Source organism: Pelmatolapia mariae, linkage group LG23, assembly GCF_036321145.2.
Source record: "Pelmatolapia mariae isolate MD_Pm_ZW linkage group LG23, Pm_UMD_F_2, whole genome shotgun sequence".
NCBI classification, from domain to species: Eukaryota; Metazoa; Chordata; class Actinopteri; order Cichliformes; family Cichlidae; genus Pelmatolapia; species Pelmatolapia mariae.
In genome coordinates, this window is record NC_086246.1 from 18,161,616 (window position 1) to 18,175,258 (window position 13,643).

At 41.0% G+C, this 13,643-nt stretch overlaps 1 protein-coding gene across 3 annotated transcripts in view; it reads right to left on the minus strand.

Moving 5' to 3' along the window:
• Positions 1-13,643, minus strand: part of LOC134621350 (semaphorin-5B-like) — a 48,947-nt gene that overhangs the window by 34,651 nt on the left and 653 nt on the right. For 2 of the 3 annotated variants that reach the window (XM_063467807.1, XM_063467805.1), the window contains exon 2: positions 4,032-4,092. The gene's annotated coding sequence lies outside the window, so the exon portion shown is untranslated. Of the gene's footprint in view, positions 1-4,031; positions 4,121-13,643 lie in introns of those variants that run through there. The other variant, XM_063467806.1, reaches the window with a different exon arrangement.

The window sequence follows — 13,643 nt, forward strand, 5'->3', positions numbered from 1 at the left end:
CCTCTTATCATGATCTCCATTTCTTTTGCTTTGCTTTTTTGCCAGATGACACGACTGGGATGTATAACCAAACACGTACAGCTGCAATCACTCTCTGTCAATACCCGCTGCCCCACTTGAAGGGAGCCGCTCTGTCAGTAGACATGATTGAAGATTATTGGTTGGACAGCTCATTCCCTGTAACATGAATTTCAATGTGAAGCCAGGGTGATGGAAAAATCACAAAAAACAAACAGGAAGAAAAAGCAAACGGCATCCAATGGCCTTAGCTACGCTTGAACGGTACCACAAAAACAATTTATTTAACATTTTTATGCATCAAACTTGTAGTTTTATCCATTAAGCAGTTGTTGAAGAGTTGTGGTGTCACTGATCAAGATGTTTATATCAATAATTGGTTAAATTACAGCCTATAGCTACTTTAATGCCAACCCTAATGCCATCTGCTCTATCAAGAGATGTATTTTTTACTTACTTAGCTCTGAATGGCAAAAAAGTTTGTAACAGTTCATGTAGTATGCATGACCGCTAATGATTATCTCAGAGTGGATGATGCAGAGACGGCGCTCCGCTCTAAGGCTTGTATTGATCTAAAAATTTTTAAAGACAGTAGTTGTGTTTCACTTCACGGCAAGACTGATAATCAATATTTAAGGAGCTGTGCAGAAGCTACAAACACTCTTGATATGGAGGAGATGGTTTACAAAGGTGCCAAACTGTGCCAAGAGTGCTAACCAACAGGGGTATTCAGCTGCATGTTAAGTTAATTTGTGATTCTAAATTACATCTAGGGTTGAATGTGGGCGTCAGTGTTAGACCTGTGACAAAGTGGTGAGCTGGCCAGGGTGTACCCTGCCTCTTGCTCTGTGACCTCTGGGACAACCTGAATTTGGAAGGCAGAAGATGGATGCATTCAACAAAAGTCCTCCCATAAAGAAAAGAAATACATTAATTCACATGTTATAAGAGCGCAGACAGCACCGATGTGTTAAATTGTACACATCCTTTATGAGTGTTTTAACATTTGGTATTAAAATCTTTTCCTCCAGGTGTCCAGTTGAACTCTGTGTACAGATTTTCCTGCTGGATGTCAAATCAACTTAATAAGGAAGGGCTAGATGAGAAAACAAAAAACAAAATGTTTTTCATGGTCAAATGTGCCCCAGACCGCCTCGGCAAATAGTCTGAGTGATCTGATCACAAAGAGTCTTAGCGCTTGTTTACATTTGTATTGACCACTGTCCACTTTTGATCTGATCAGCCAAGATGAACTTTAAACTCAAGTGTTAACAGGGTTTAGATTACAAAGTGCAGCTGCCAAAACAAATCATAGAGATCAATCCACACCTCTCTAATCTGTATTAAGAGTTCCTTCACATACTGAACAGTCATCTGTAGACAAAGAGCAGTATTCAGGCATAGAAAACATTCAGAAAGAATTTCAGAAAGAACATTTTTTGGTGAACTTCCAGCACTGAAAACAGGTCTACCAGGACTGAAGCAGACTGCTGGTCACAGAGCTATAGTTGTTGTTGTTATTATATTATTTCTGGCCTGGTTGGAGGAGATTTGTACAGTACTGGTAGTAGTAGTAGGAATTGTAGACACCATGGCCATAAGTCTCCAAAAGTTGATTTACGTGAAAAGGGAAAGACCATCTCTGAATCGAGGAGGGGGCCTAAAGGTACATCTTTCGCCATCTTACAATGCTGTGATTGCAGCCATTCCCCAACTCTCTGTGAATGGTACCCATGGCCATTGATCAGTGGTCTTTGATCAGTGGGTTTTGGTCAGTGGTTTTTGATCAATGGTCATGAGAATTTGCATAATTAAGATTAAGGAACTGACCTCCCAGCACATTGTTCCTTCAGTGGGCTGGTTTCAGTCATTATGCAAATGTACTGTTTATAAAATTGGGGAAACCTGCAGTCAGCTGAGACTGAAGAAGTCACTTGGATGAGTGACGAAACGTTTCTCCCACAAAACGCTACGTCCAGATGAACAGAATCAACTTTTGGAGATTTACTTTCCTGGATGATTGAGAATGCATCAAGACATGGCCATAAGTGCAGTCAAAACAAACTAATGTCAGACTCTTCCAAGCAATGCCTAGTGATTTGACTGGTAAACGACAGATGGTGCACAACGCTATGTTGGCAAATTAATAAAGTCTATCTAGATCCCAATCCACTCAAATTTTTCCCCCAAAAAATTCTTATTCATGCTGTAATGAAATACTAAAGGACAGCCAGCCTTTATGGTCAAAAGATGTAAAATAACGAAATTAATATTATGTCTTGAATGAATGGGCCGATATTAGCCAACAAATGAAATGAAATTTAAAAAGTAAAGAAGAGATATAAGAAACTTTAACCATGTTATGAGGATTGATGTTGCATAGTTTGTCCACCAGAGGGCACTCTGCAAACTACCCTGTTGGTAACACACGTGATTGGAACGCCACAAACACAATAACCAGATCATCTGACCAGAGTTGGGCAGAGTGTAACGCTTGAGTAGCTCAACTCTATGTCAGTCAAAAGCTGATTGGTTGACAAGCCAAAGGAGTGACAGGAGAAGCGTGAAAAAACATCAAAGACGGGTTTGACTTTGTTCGTTATAACCTTGCTCTTCTCCATGGCTGACCAATGGTACAACAACAGCACAAGCAAGAGTAGCCCTTGTTGTACCACAAACTTGGGACACTGCCTCCATCTGAGAAGAGATGATCTCTGCAGGTAGACGGGCAGCCTGTAGCTCCCTACAGTCTGCAGAGAGACATGCTGAGCTCCTAAAAGAGTAAATAAATAACTACACAATAATTTTAGGGAAATCTGTTTCTGTTTCATGTGACCTACAGAAAAAAATATTGCCTGTCATATCTGACTTTTAAATCACCAACTTCTGATATTGGTCCTAAAAGCCCTATATTGTCAAGGTTACTGTGTTCTACATATAAGCCCTTTACTGATAAAACTATATTCCTAATGAATCCATTTTGCAATCACCAACATTTTGATTATCAGCTTTAATTTCATTCATAGTAACTGATTAAAATGACTCGTAAATGTCTTACTCCCCAAAACTGTGCACGGCAAATACAAACTGAGTTAATATTATCATTCCAAATACGACTGTCTTGGGTTTTGAATTTCTTGGGTGGCTGACAGTCTGAGCATTTTAATTACTAATCCACTGCACATAACCGATGCTGCTGTCATGAAAAATCTCATAAGACCTGGTCCTTATAACCCACCAGAACATATTTGTGAAAATTATCATGGCTACTATTTTCCACCAACGACTAATTTCCATAAATCATGCTCATAGTGTAAAAACACCCCGAAGACATTAATCAGCAAACTGTTGGTGCTGTGATTAACTAGATGACAGCATGATGTCAGTAATTAATTGAAGAGTAAAAGGCGACTAATTGCAATTTTTAAAATATAAATAAATAAGCATGCTGCTCTGTGGGAAAACATCAAACAGGAACATTACACTCGCACATGTGCAACATGTGGCTTTTGCTTCAGAAAGGCTTCATTACTGAAGTGGGAAAAAAAAAACCCACGCACACATTCAGACATAATAACCCAGACTAAGGGTATTGATCCAGGGCTGGGAGTTTCCTCTGTCTCCCCTGCTTCTCTCCACCCCATTCCTCTGTCAGTTTTAGCACTTATGCTTTAACCAGAACAAAGGAAACATCCACTACACATTACACAAACACATCCCCACATGTAGCCTCCAAAGTCACAGCTAGGGTGATGTACGCTGAAGACGAGCGAGGGGGAAAAAAAGAGAGGAGGGGTAGGTGAAGGGTTATATTATAGATGATTAGAGAAGAAATGAGCCTGCAGTGACACGAAAACTGACAGGCAGGCAGAAAAAAGTAGACACAAAGACAGAAAGGACAGGACAACACAAAAGAATAAGCAGTTGCACTGATGCAGCCAATCTCCGCATGGGATACGTGAAAGCAACGCACACACGCTGCACAAATATCACACAGAAGAAAATAAACTTACTAGTTCACCATCAGCACCAGACAGATTCGGCAGATGAACGAGCGTGGCACAGATCCCGGCGCTTCACATGGTGGGAGAGAGCGAGAGACAGAGAGACAGAGAGAGAGAGAGAAAGGAAGAGGTATGAAAAACAAGAGAGGGAGAACTTGTTACACATCGGCACACAGTGGCACGCTGACCAGAGAGTGTGCAGGGAGGTGAGGGGAGGTAAAGGGGTGTGTGAGTGTGTGTGTGTGTTTGTGATGGGGGAAAATAAGGGAGGGGGGCAAAGAATTTCTATTTGTGCAGAGCAAACTGTTAACTCAATAGACAGAGATGTTCTGCCCTGTGTGAGATCCAGTTTTAGATTCTGTTAAAGAATTAGGTCACAGTATGGCGGGAGCCGGCTTGAGCGTTTGAATTAGTTGTGGTTTGTCCCTATTACAAGCTCAGTATTGCTGTGCTTTTGCACTGCATTTAAGACTGATGACTTATCGACATGTCCTGTTATTCACTTATAGTCACCTCAGACTGATGCACTGATGGAGAGCAGCTGATTAGCAGGCAAAGTAACTGCAGACCGACACCTCTTTATGAGTCCTAAAGAATAATCAGAAACACCAAGCTAGCATCTTGAGCATAGAGTGTATATAAAATATAGACATCATCACTGTGGTGTCACCTGTTGATTAACAACAGCGGGGAGTGTTTAAGCTTTTTGAAGCTGACTGTGAAAATGAAAACGCCGCTTGATTTGCGATGGGCACGTCGTTAGCCAATGAGCATGCCCGGGGTAAACCTCTTTTCTGGCTCTGATAATAACCATAATTTACAAAATGTACTTGATGTTTTGTTCAGAAGTGGACCTACCAGAAACACTATCCTCTATTTTAAGGCAGATTCCACTTTGGCTTCACTTTTCAGACTTGGAAGCTACGTGCATGTTTTATTCAGTCTATAATCTCAAGCTAAAGCAAATGGCATTTAAGGGCACACCTTTAATCTTGAGTTAAAGGGGCTGGCTTTGGATCAAAGCAGCCATACGCCAAATCAATCGATCATCTTATCACCCAAGCACAAATAACTCAAAAGCTGGTGAAAATCATGATTCCCAGATAGTATTGGTAAAATACATTAAAAGGACAAAACTAGCAATGAGAAAGCTGTGCGTGAGCCCACCATCGTGATCAATGGTAAATGGACTGGTACTTACATAGCTCTTCTTTCCTTTAACTGAGCACTCAAAGCCCTTTTGAGCACTTAAAACACTAGGAGTGCTCAAGAGATAAGTTGCACTTCTCTCCTTTGCCCTCTTTCATGTGTGCTCAGTGGAGCAGAAGAGATACACGTGGTGAAACGGCGAGCAGAGGAGAGCAGCAAAACATAAGCAGAGACTTCGCACGGAAATCAGATGAAAAAGGTGCACATAAAGGGTGAGCAGGTAACCAAGTGCTCAATTTCCAGACGGCAGCACCCTGGGTTCGAATCCAACCTGTGGCGCTTTGCCCTGCCACTTTCTTCACTTTCCTGTCTGTCTCTACTATCATTATCAAATAAAGGCAATTGGCAAAAAACAGTATAAAAAAAGGATTGTGTACTGAATTATTTGCTTTTTTTGGTGGAGGTGGAGGGGTGGTTTAACATTTAACTTTCGCTTTCTCTTTCACACTCTTATAACCATGAGAAAGGCCACCACAGGGAGGGACTAACACGTCCCTGGTACTACCAAAACGCTAACAGCGAAGCTTGAGTTACAAGACAGGTGGAGTGTGACTTCCAGACTCTGACTGGGACACCTGTCAATCAATGTGACCACACCCGTAACTCAGTTATGAAGGTGGATAAGTTATTAAAAAAATGCCCTTTTATTGCTGTAAATTTGAGCATTTAAACATGGTTTGAAACCACCTTAAACACGCACCAAGTGTTGCTGGGTTTGCTATATTATATAGTGTGGCAAAAACAATCAGCAGCAGATAGATAATGGATGATAGGAAAATGTTTAAATCTGGATTTGTATGGTGAGTCACTTCTATCTGAGAAGCATTCTGAAGTAAAAGAAAATGTTGTGTTTACGGCAAAACCTTTAACGTTAGTGCTAAGAATTAAAACACAGCGACGCACGCACTCTCAAACTAACTATTTACGCTTTAATCAGCAGGCACAAAGGCAGACAAAAAAGAGGTTAAGTGCGCTCAGCTACATCTGAAATCATCTGGATACTAAAGTGAGACTTGGTGTTGGTTGAACACAGCTGCAGTAGCACCGATGTGTAAATGAATCAGGAGACAGAGTCAACACCAAATTCCATTAGTTCAGACAAACATTTTGTTTGCCTAAACAAAGAAATTCAGACTTCCCTCTTGAGAGACCTGATGCCCAGCAGAAAACTGTGATAACATCCGCTAATAAATTTAACTGACTGTGACCCATTAAGGGCAAAAAAGTTCAAACACAAGCATGAGTACTTTACAACTAGCTGTGGATTTTTGTTGTCACTGGTATCAGATTGATACCAGTGCGATTAGATTGATGCTTATCATACCCCGAACACACTCTATGAAAAATATCTGAACCTTTTTTGTTAGTTACTTGTTAGTTAGACAGTAACTTGGTATCGGATCAATACCAGAGTATCACTAGTGGATACCTGGTAATTACACATGCCTTTGGCAGATCAAATGAACATGGAAGTAAGCAATGAGGAGTGGGAGGAATGTCCGGAAAGTAGGGCTGGGCCATATTATACCTTTCACGGTAATACCGGTATAATGTTAGGTAACGATAAGGAAATGAAATATCGTGCTAGAATATGGGTAAAACATGCATGCGCAGTGCCTTTGTTTTCATACGCTTATATGCACATGGCGAACAGGCATGGCGGCGACGGAGAATGAGAAGGGCGAAAGCGGATTGTCAAATGAATCAGATGAACCAAAATTGGTTTGTAAAAATGCTGCAACTTCAGTGGTGTGGAACTGGTTTGGTTTTCGTCCGTCAGATACACACCAAAGCTAAAATATTTGTAGAACATGCAGTTATAACTATACTTGTGGAGCCGCAAGTTTTCCTTTCTTTCGTCCACTTTTGTCTCTACGCAACGTTACTCTGCCTCGCCTCTCTCCTTCACTGAACACAACTCCCCCTCCCCCCATCGCTTCACCTGCAGGCAATGACAAGATGGATGTGGCAGCTATCAAAGAGGAGCTGGTCGGTAAAAAGAAAACATTTGGAGATTACTATTTTAGTGCTGTCAGTGTGACGTTAACGCCATAACTGCATTAACGGGGCAAATCTCTGTTAATGAGTTACCGCGGATCGCCCCATGCGTGGGGCTGGACGGCGTCAACGCGTTAACCGCGCTAACGCATTGACGCCTAAAATCCTTTCATTTTCTCAAAAAGTTGACAGTGTGCCTTATGTATGAATTCTGGTTGTGCTTATTGACCGCGAACCGATTTTATGTGGTACACAGCGCTCAGAAACCTTTCAAAAAGTGTTTTGCTACAACTTTGGTAAGCTACGAAGCTGCACTGCTTGATGGATTGTTGGAGCATTACGGCTATCGAGGAGCCTCGCGGATATTACCGTACTGCGTGTGTATAAGGACCATAAATGGCACCTGTTAAGAGACACGGTTACGAAGCAGATTTCAAACTCCAGGCTGTCAGTCACACAGTAGAACTTGGGAACAGAGCAGCTGTGAAATCTGTCTTTGTTATTATACTCAGCATCTTTTAGTTTACATTTTGACTGCACAATTGTGAGCTTTTTGTTATGCACAAAAACAACATTGTTTTATTTAATTTATGGAGCATTATTATTTAATAAATGCACTGATAATTTATTTCTGAGTAATTTCTTCATGTACATCTACACTGTATGTTAATAAAAGTGCCTGTGTGACATGTGGGACACAGCTTTGACTAAGAACTCTCTTTTTGTTCTTACTTTATGGCTTTAAAAAATATCGAGATATATATCGTATATCGCCATCCAGCTAAAAAATATCGAGATATGAATTTTGGGTCATATCGCCCAGTCCTACTGCATCCCTAATGACAAAAGTAGCAAACGCTGGGAGGAACTAACTAATGCAGTGATGCATTGTTTAGCCAGGGATATAATGCTCATTCAGCATGTGGAAAGAGAAGTCAATTATATCGTCAGTTATATTGTTATCGCAAATTTTTTAATATATATCATGATGAATATTTTTGGCCATATTGCCCTGCCCTACCGGAGAGTATACATAACTGTTCACTTAATACGAGATATAATTGTATATTATACAATTTATTACATTACCATAGACCACAGGTGTTGAACTCCAGCCTCGAGGGTCGGTGTCCTGCAGGTTTTAGATGTGTCCTTGATCCATCACAGCTGATTTAAATGGCTAAATTACCTCCTCAACATGTCTTGAAGTTCTCCAGAGGACTGGTAATTAACTAATCATGTGATTCAGGTGTGTTGATCCAGGGTGAGATCTAAAACCTGCAGGACACCGGCCCTCGAGGCCTGGAGTTCGACACCCCTGCCATAGACTATCAGCTACACACTCTCTCCCCTGATATTCCACCTGTCTGTCATCAATGCAAATCCACCACTGGTAATTTGACTCATTCTTTCTGGTCATGTAGTTATTGGAAGAGCATTTTTACTGTTACTCTGAAGCATTTGGAAAGAGTAGGGAACCAGACACATTTACAGCTATCCTTGGGGTGACCAGCGCTTTGACGTGTGTTAATAAGTATGAACAGATTGCAATCCACTTTGGAATGGCAATTGCAAGAAAGTTAATAGTACGGCAGTCGGGTGGAAAAAAAAGACTCTGCACTCACATTTGAGCTTTGGATGGGAAAAATTGTAAATATGTTGCATCTGGAGAGACTGAGGCTTCTCGGTGATATGAGACTCAATATATTCGAGAGATCCCGGCATTTTAATGGCATTTTTGAATGGGGAAAATTAGTATGCTGCGTGTGTGTGTGTTTGCTTGTGTCTTTACTGGGAAATACTCGAAGAAATAAAAAGAGGTAAGGGTATTTGTTTGAATAAAAATGCAGAAATCTACATCCAGTGCAGGAAATAAGATATATATTTTCCAATTCAACACGCGGCGTCTTTAAATTACAACCTTAGAAATGGCAATGCAGTCCAATCTTTCTGTTGTATTAATTTACATCTAATATCTTTGATGTTCCACTCTCCACCGCTGTGTGCTTTATGATCTTCGCCCGTCCAGGTTCCTTCAAACTTAGAAGCATAATCACATTCTTTCTGTCATTCCTGAAAGGTTTTTTGCTTCCTTATACATGTGTGATATTTGCTTAAGCAAGCAAACACAGCTGCTGGCATGCTATGGACAGCTTGCACCGTGCTGCCACTGACCACTGCTGAGTACAGGAAAGGCCGAAACCCACCCACCATAAAAATTCTGGGTATATCTAAGTACATCGTGAAATTTAAGCACTAATAAATGGAATGCAAAAAGGCATAAATGATCGCAAATACTGTTTCCGTCGTTAAAATGATAAATACAGAAATCTTCTGGCTGTAATGAGCCTGATCAGCGGGCTGTATGACGGACCAAGATCAAATAGCTCTCCTATGGATGCACACCATCATATCTGCGCAGTGCTTTACCAGCTCTGTGCGGACGCTCTATCAAGCCAGCAAGCAGGAAATATGACAGCGCCTCACACTGTTGACAGAGACAGCAGCCAGGCGCGGCTGTACAAGTGGCTGCCAATCTGATAAGGCGAAGGGGTGACCTCCTGTTCAGAAATTAATGGCACCGATAAATCAAACACACTGAAAAACGACAGGCTCGTTTAGCTTCTCGTGCGCCCGGCGGAGCCTAAGAGACAAATAACACTGTCCAGCCTCATCCCCAACTTTAACAGGGCAGGATATTCATCTCTCCCAGCCTCAGTCTCACCACAGCGGAGAACCAAACCCCCCACCACTACCACCACCACCACCCCACCCCCTGAGAGGATGAATGGCTCGCTCCTGTGCAAACTTCAGGATGACCTCCTCCGGCTGTGTTTTTGCTGCCCTTCCTGTCAGCGCTGAGGCTGAAAGATTGCAGGCACGGTGAGGCGGCAGGGGAGCCCTCAGCGAAAGCCGAAGCAGCACCGGTGAAAAACGACCAGCTCGGAACATTATAGAGGACAGTGGGCTTTGGGTGGGGGCTAAAAGACAGCCAACAAACTGTCAGCTAAACAAGTGAATATGAACTTCTGTATCATCTTGAATATAATGGTTCAAAGCGCCTTCAGTGGCTTGGGATTCCCAGCATTCTTTAAAAGCATCTTAGTCTCAGTGTATTTGCTATATTAAAGTTTAGTATGTGGTACGTTTGAACATTTTTGCACATATTTGCTCGCTTTTTACCCTCTTTGATGAACATTTAATCATTTAACCTGTTGTTAATTTGAAATCGTTGCATATGTAAGTCACCTTAAATGCAATTTTTAAATGCTATGCCATTCAGAATATGCCTATTTTTAATTATGAATGTGTAAGGCTATTTTATGTCAGCAAAAACTTCAACTAGCAGCTCAGGTTGACCGAGCAAAAGTCAGTGGACTGATCCCCAACTACTACAATCCATGTGCTTCACTGGGCAAGATACTGAACCTCAAGTTGCCCTAGATGCATCCATCTGAGTGTGTGTGTGTGTGTGTGTGTGTGTGTGTGTGTGTGTGTGTGTGTGTGTGTGTGTGTGTGTGCGTGTGTGTGTGTGTGTGTGCGTGGGTGAATGAGACTTTGAGTGCTCAAACTGAGTAGAAAGGCACTATATAAGTGCCACTCTGTTTACTGTTGGATAAATATGCGCTCATAAGTTTAGAAGTACTTTATTTATCCCATATTTGGAAATTCTGGCATCATTATGTCAAAATTTTTCTGACGTGCCCTTTTAGAGGCGTCATCTGCGCTTGTAAAGTCAACCAAAATGGTTCGATAACAAAATAAAAACCTATTTTTTCCATGTTTTTGTGTCTTTAATCTCAGAATATTTTCAGATTCTCTTCTTACAAATTGATTTTGTATTATTTTATCATATTTTAACTTCATAATATTAGACAATATTACATTTTTGTACCACATTAATATCAGGGCAGCTCCAGGACTTCCTTGTGAATTTACGAAGTTAATCTCAGAAAATGTTTTTGTTTAAATATTACACAACTTTTTTTTAACTTATGTTTCTGAATCAATTTGCTTTTATGCACTCGTTATCCACTCCTGTGTTTATGTGACTTGTGGCACTTGTAGATGAACTCATGGAAATTAGATCTTGGCGTTGGTTACATTTAGTAAAATCAACTTCAGCAGCTCAAACTTGAACTAGCAAACTTATTTTCCAGTCATGCACGCTGACATCTGTCCCGCAGCTTGTCTGAGGTATTAGAAAGCATTACTTTCAGTGTCAATTAAACTGCGAGTTATGTTCAAAATCAACTTATTGATCATTTTGTTGATAAGAAATCTATCACGGAGCAAAACTAAATTTGCCTATGATCACATTTCCTCCAAACTTATTAGCAAATATTAGCACTGAATATCACAATATCAACACTCTAATATTGTCACAATCAATTAATCCAAACACAGCAGCCAATCCCCAATGGGCTCCATTAATCAAAGACCAGCTGCAGAGGAGGGCTACAGTGGTAACCCAACAACTCTTAACCCCCAAAACCAGCGCCACCGCCACCCCCCCACCTCCACCACCGCCACCCACGTCACCGCCTTCAATGGACTCCTTGTGCAGCACATAGGGCTCCACTGTGAAGCACGTCTGCGTGTCACAAAGAAATATTGACGTTAAACACTTCAAACATTCAGTTCGTTCCGCTTTAAACACTGGCTGTGTTGATTTTCGAAAACCCTGCAGTCACCGAGGTTTACCTTTCTACTGGAGCTATAAAAAAAGACTCACACACACAAGAAGAAACAGGGGCTAGGTCCAGTTTAGAGGTTAGAGAAGAAACCCACTGACACTTACGGTGAGTCACTGAGCAACATTCTGGGAAATTTGCTAAAATCAGATCTCAAACACATGTAGATTAGCATAAGTCGTGTTTGGGTCCAACCTAGATTAGCATGCAGCTGGTCTTGTTCTGTCAAAAACAGAGTCTGGCAGCTTTTAAAATATCATGTTTACTCTTCATATCTTGTTTATTTACTTGTGCAGAAATAGAAATGCAAAAATGAGAGATGGTTTTAGCAGCTGCAAACTTTTTTTTGCTATTTATCGGGTAAACTTCGGGAGGGTAAGCATCTCGCACAGCGGCACGAAATCTCTTACCAAAATTCACATGCCATCGGAAGGTCGCTGCTTTTCATTTCCAGAAAACTTTCTGCTCTTCCTCATAATTACCACCATTGTCCTACAATGCAAGGCACAAAATGCAGAGATTTTTACCAAGGTTTTTTAAATAAATAAAGGTTAGGCACACAGACACAGTCTCAGTCTGTCCATCAGGGCTTCGGGAATAAACTTGCTCATTTGCTCTTTTTCCACTCCAGCCCAACCTCATGACACTGTGGAGGTCTGTGGGTAACAAATTCAGGGATCCAGTTTAATGACTGAATGCCACTTCCATTTCAGGGGTTATACATTAGCAGCAGAAGGGCTGTTGCATACAGTCAGGGCTCTGAGAAGCCCTGTCTCTATTTAGTGCTGAGGCAGAAAGAAAAATTAATTAACAACTAAAACTGTTATTTATTTGAGTATTATATAGCAATAAACACATTTAATACTTCCTGCACAGTCTAACTGTAAAGCTTGTCATAGATTTGACATGTTTGACTCCGCTGCCTGCTGTCAGTCACACATTTAACCCAGCAGTAATCATAATAATGATAGCAGCACGTTCGTAAACTTAGAATCTGAACAGTCTGTCTCGAGGAAATATCTGTTAAGTTCTCGGCCTTTTTTTCCTTCTTCTGTCACATGGATCTCTTTTTATTTAATTCAGTTTTATTCATAGCGCCAAATCACAACAACAGTTGCCTCAAGGTGCTTTGTATTGTAAGGTAAAGACCCTACAATAATACAGATAAAACCCCAACAATCAGACAACCCCCTAGGAGCAAACACTTGGTGACAGTGGGAAGCAAAAACTCCCTTTTAACAGGAAGAAACCATTGGCAGAATCAGGCACATGAACAAGTTTTTCAGCATCACTCTGAAACAGAAATTTTAGAGATATTGTGCAAATTAAAAAAAAAAAAGCAGTCCTATAACCTAACCTTATAACAATAACAATACAATAACCACCTTGTGTTTCTGCCCCATCTTCAATGACAGCAACAACAACAACAACAACAACAACAATAGTGCAGGCAAGATGGAAGTCATGGTGTGCTCTCCTCCCAAGACGGTGCTACAAAAGTTGTTTTAATGTATTTTTGCAGTGGTTTGCAGTTGTCTGCAGTTTGTTTGGCAGGTACTTTTGTACAAATCAACTACTTTCAGAAGGCTGGATACACTCTGAAGCAAAACCCATTTGTCAGTGTCCTAAAAGGAAAATATTCACTCACTATATCATCTACAGGCACCAGGTTCACAGTCCGAGGTGTATACTGACTGAACACCTGGAGGAAAATTACGGG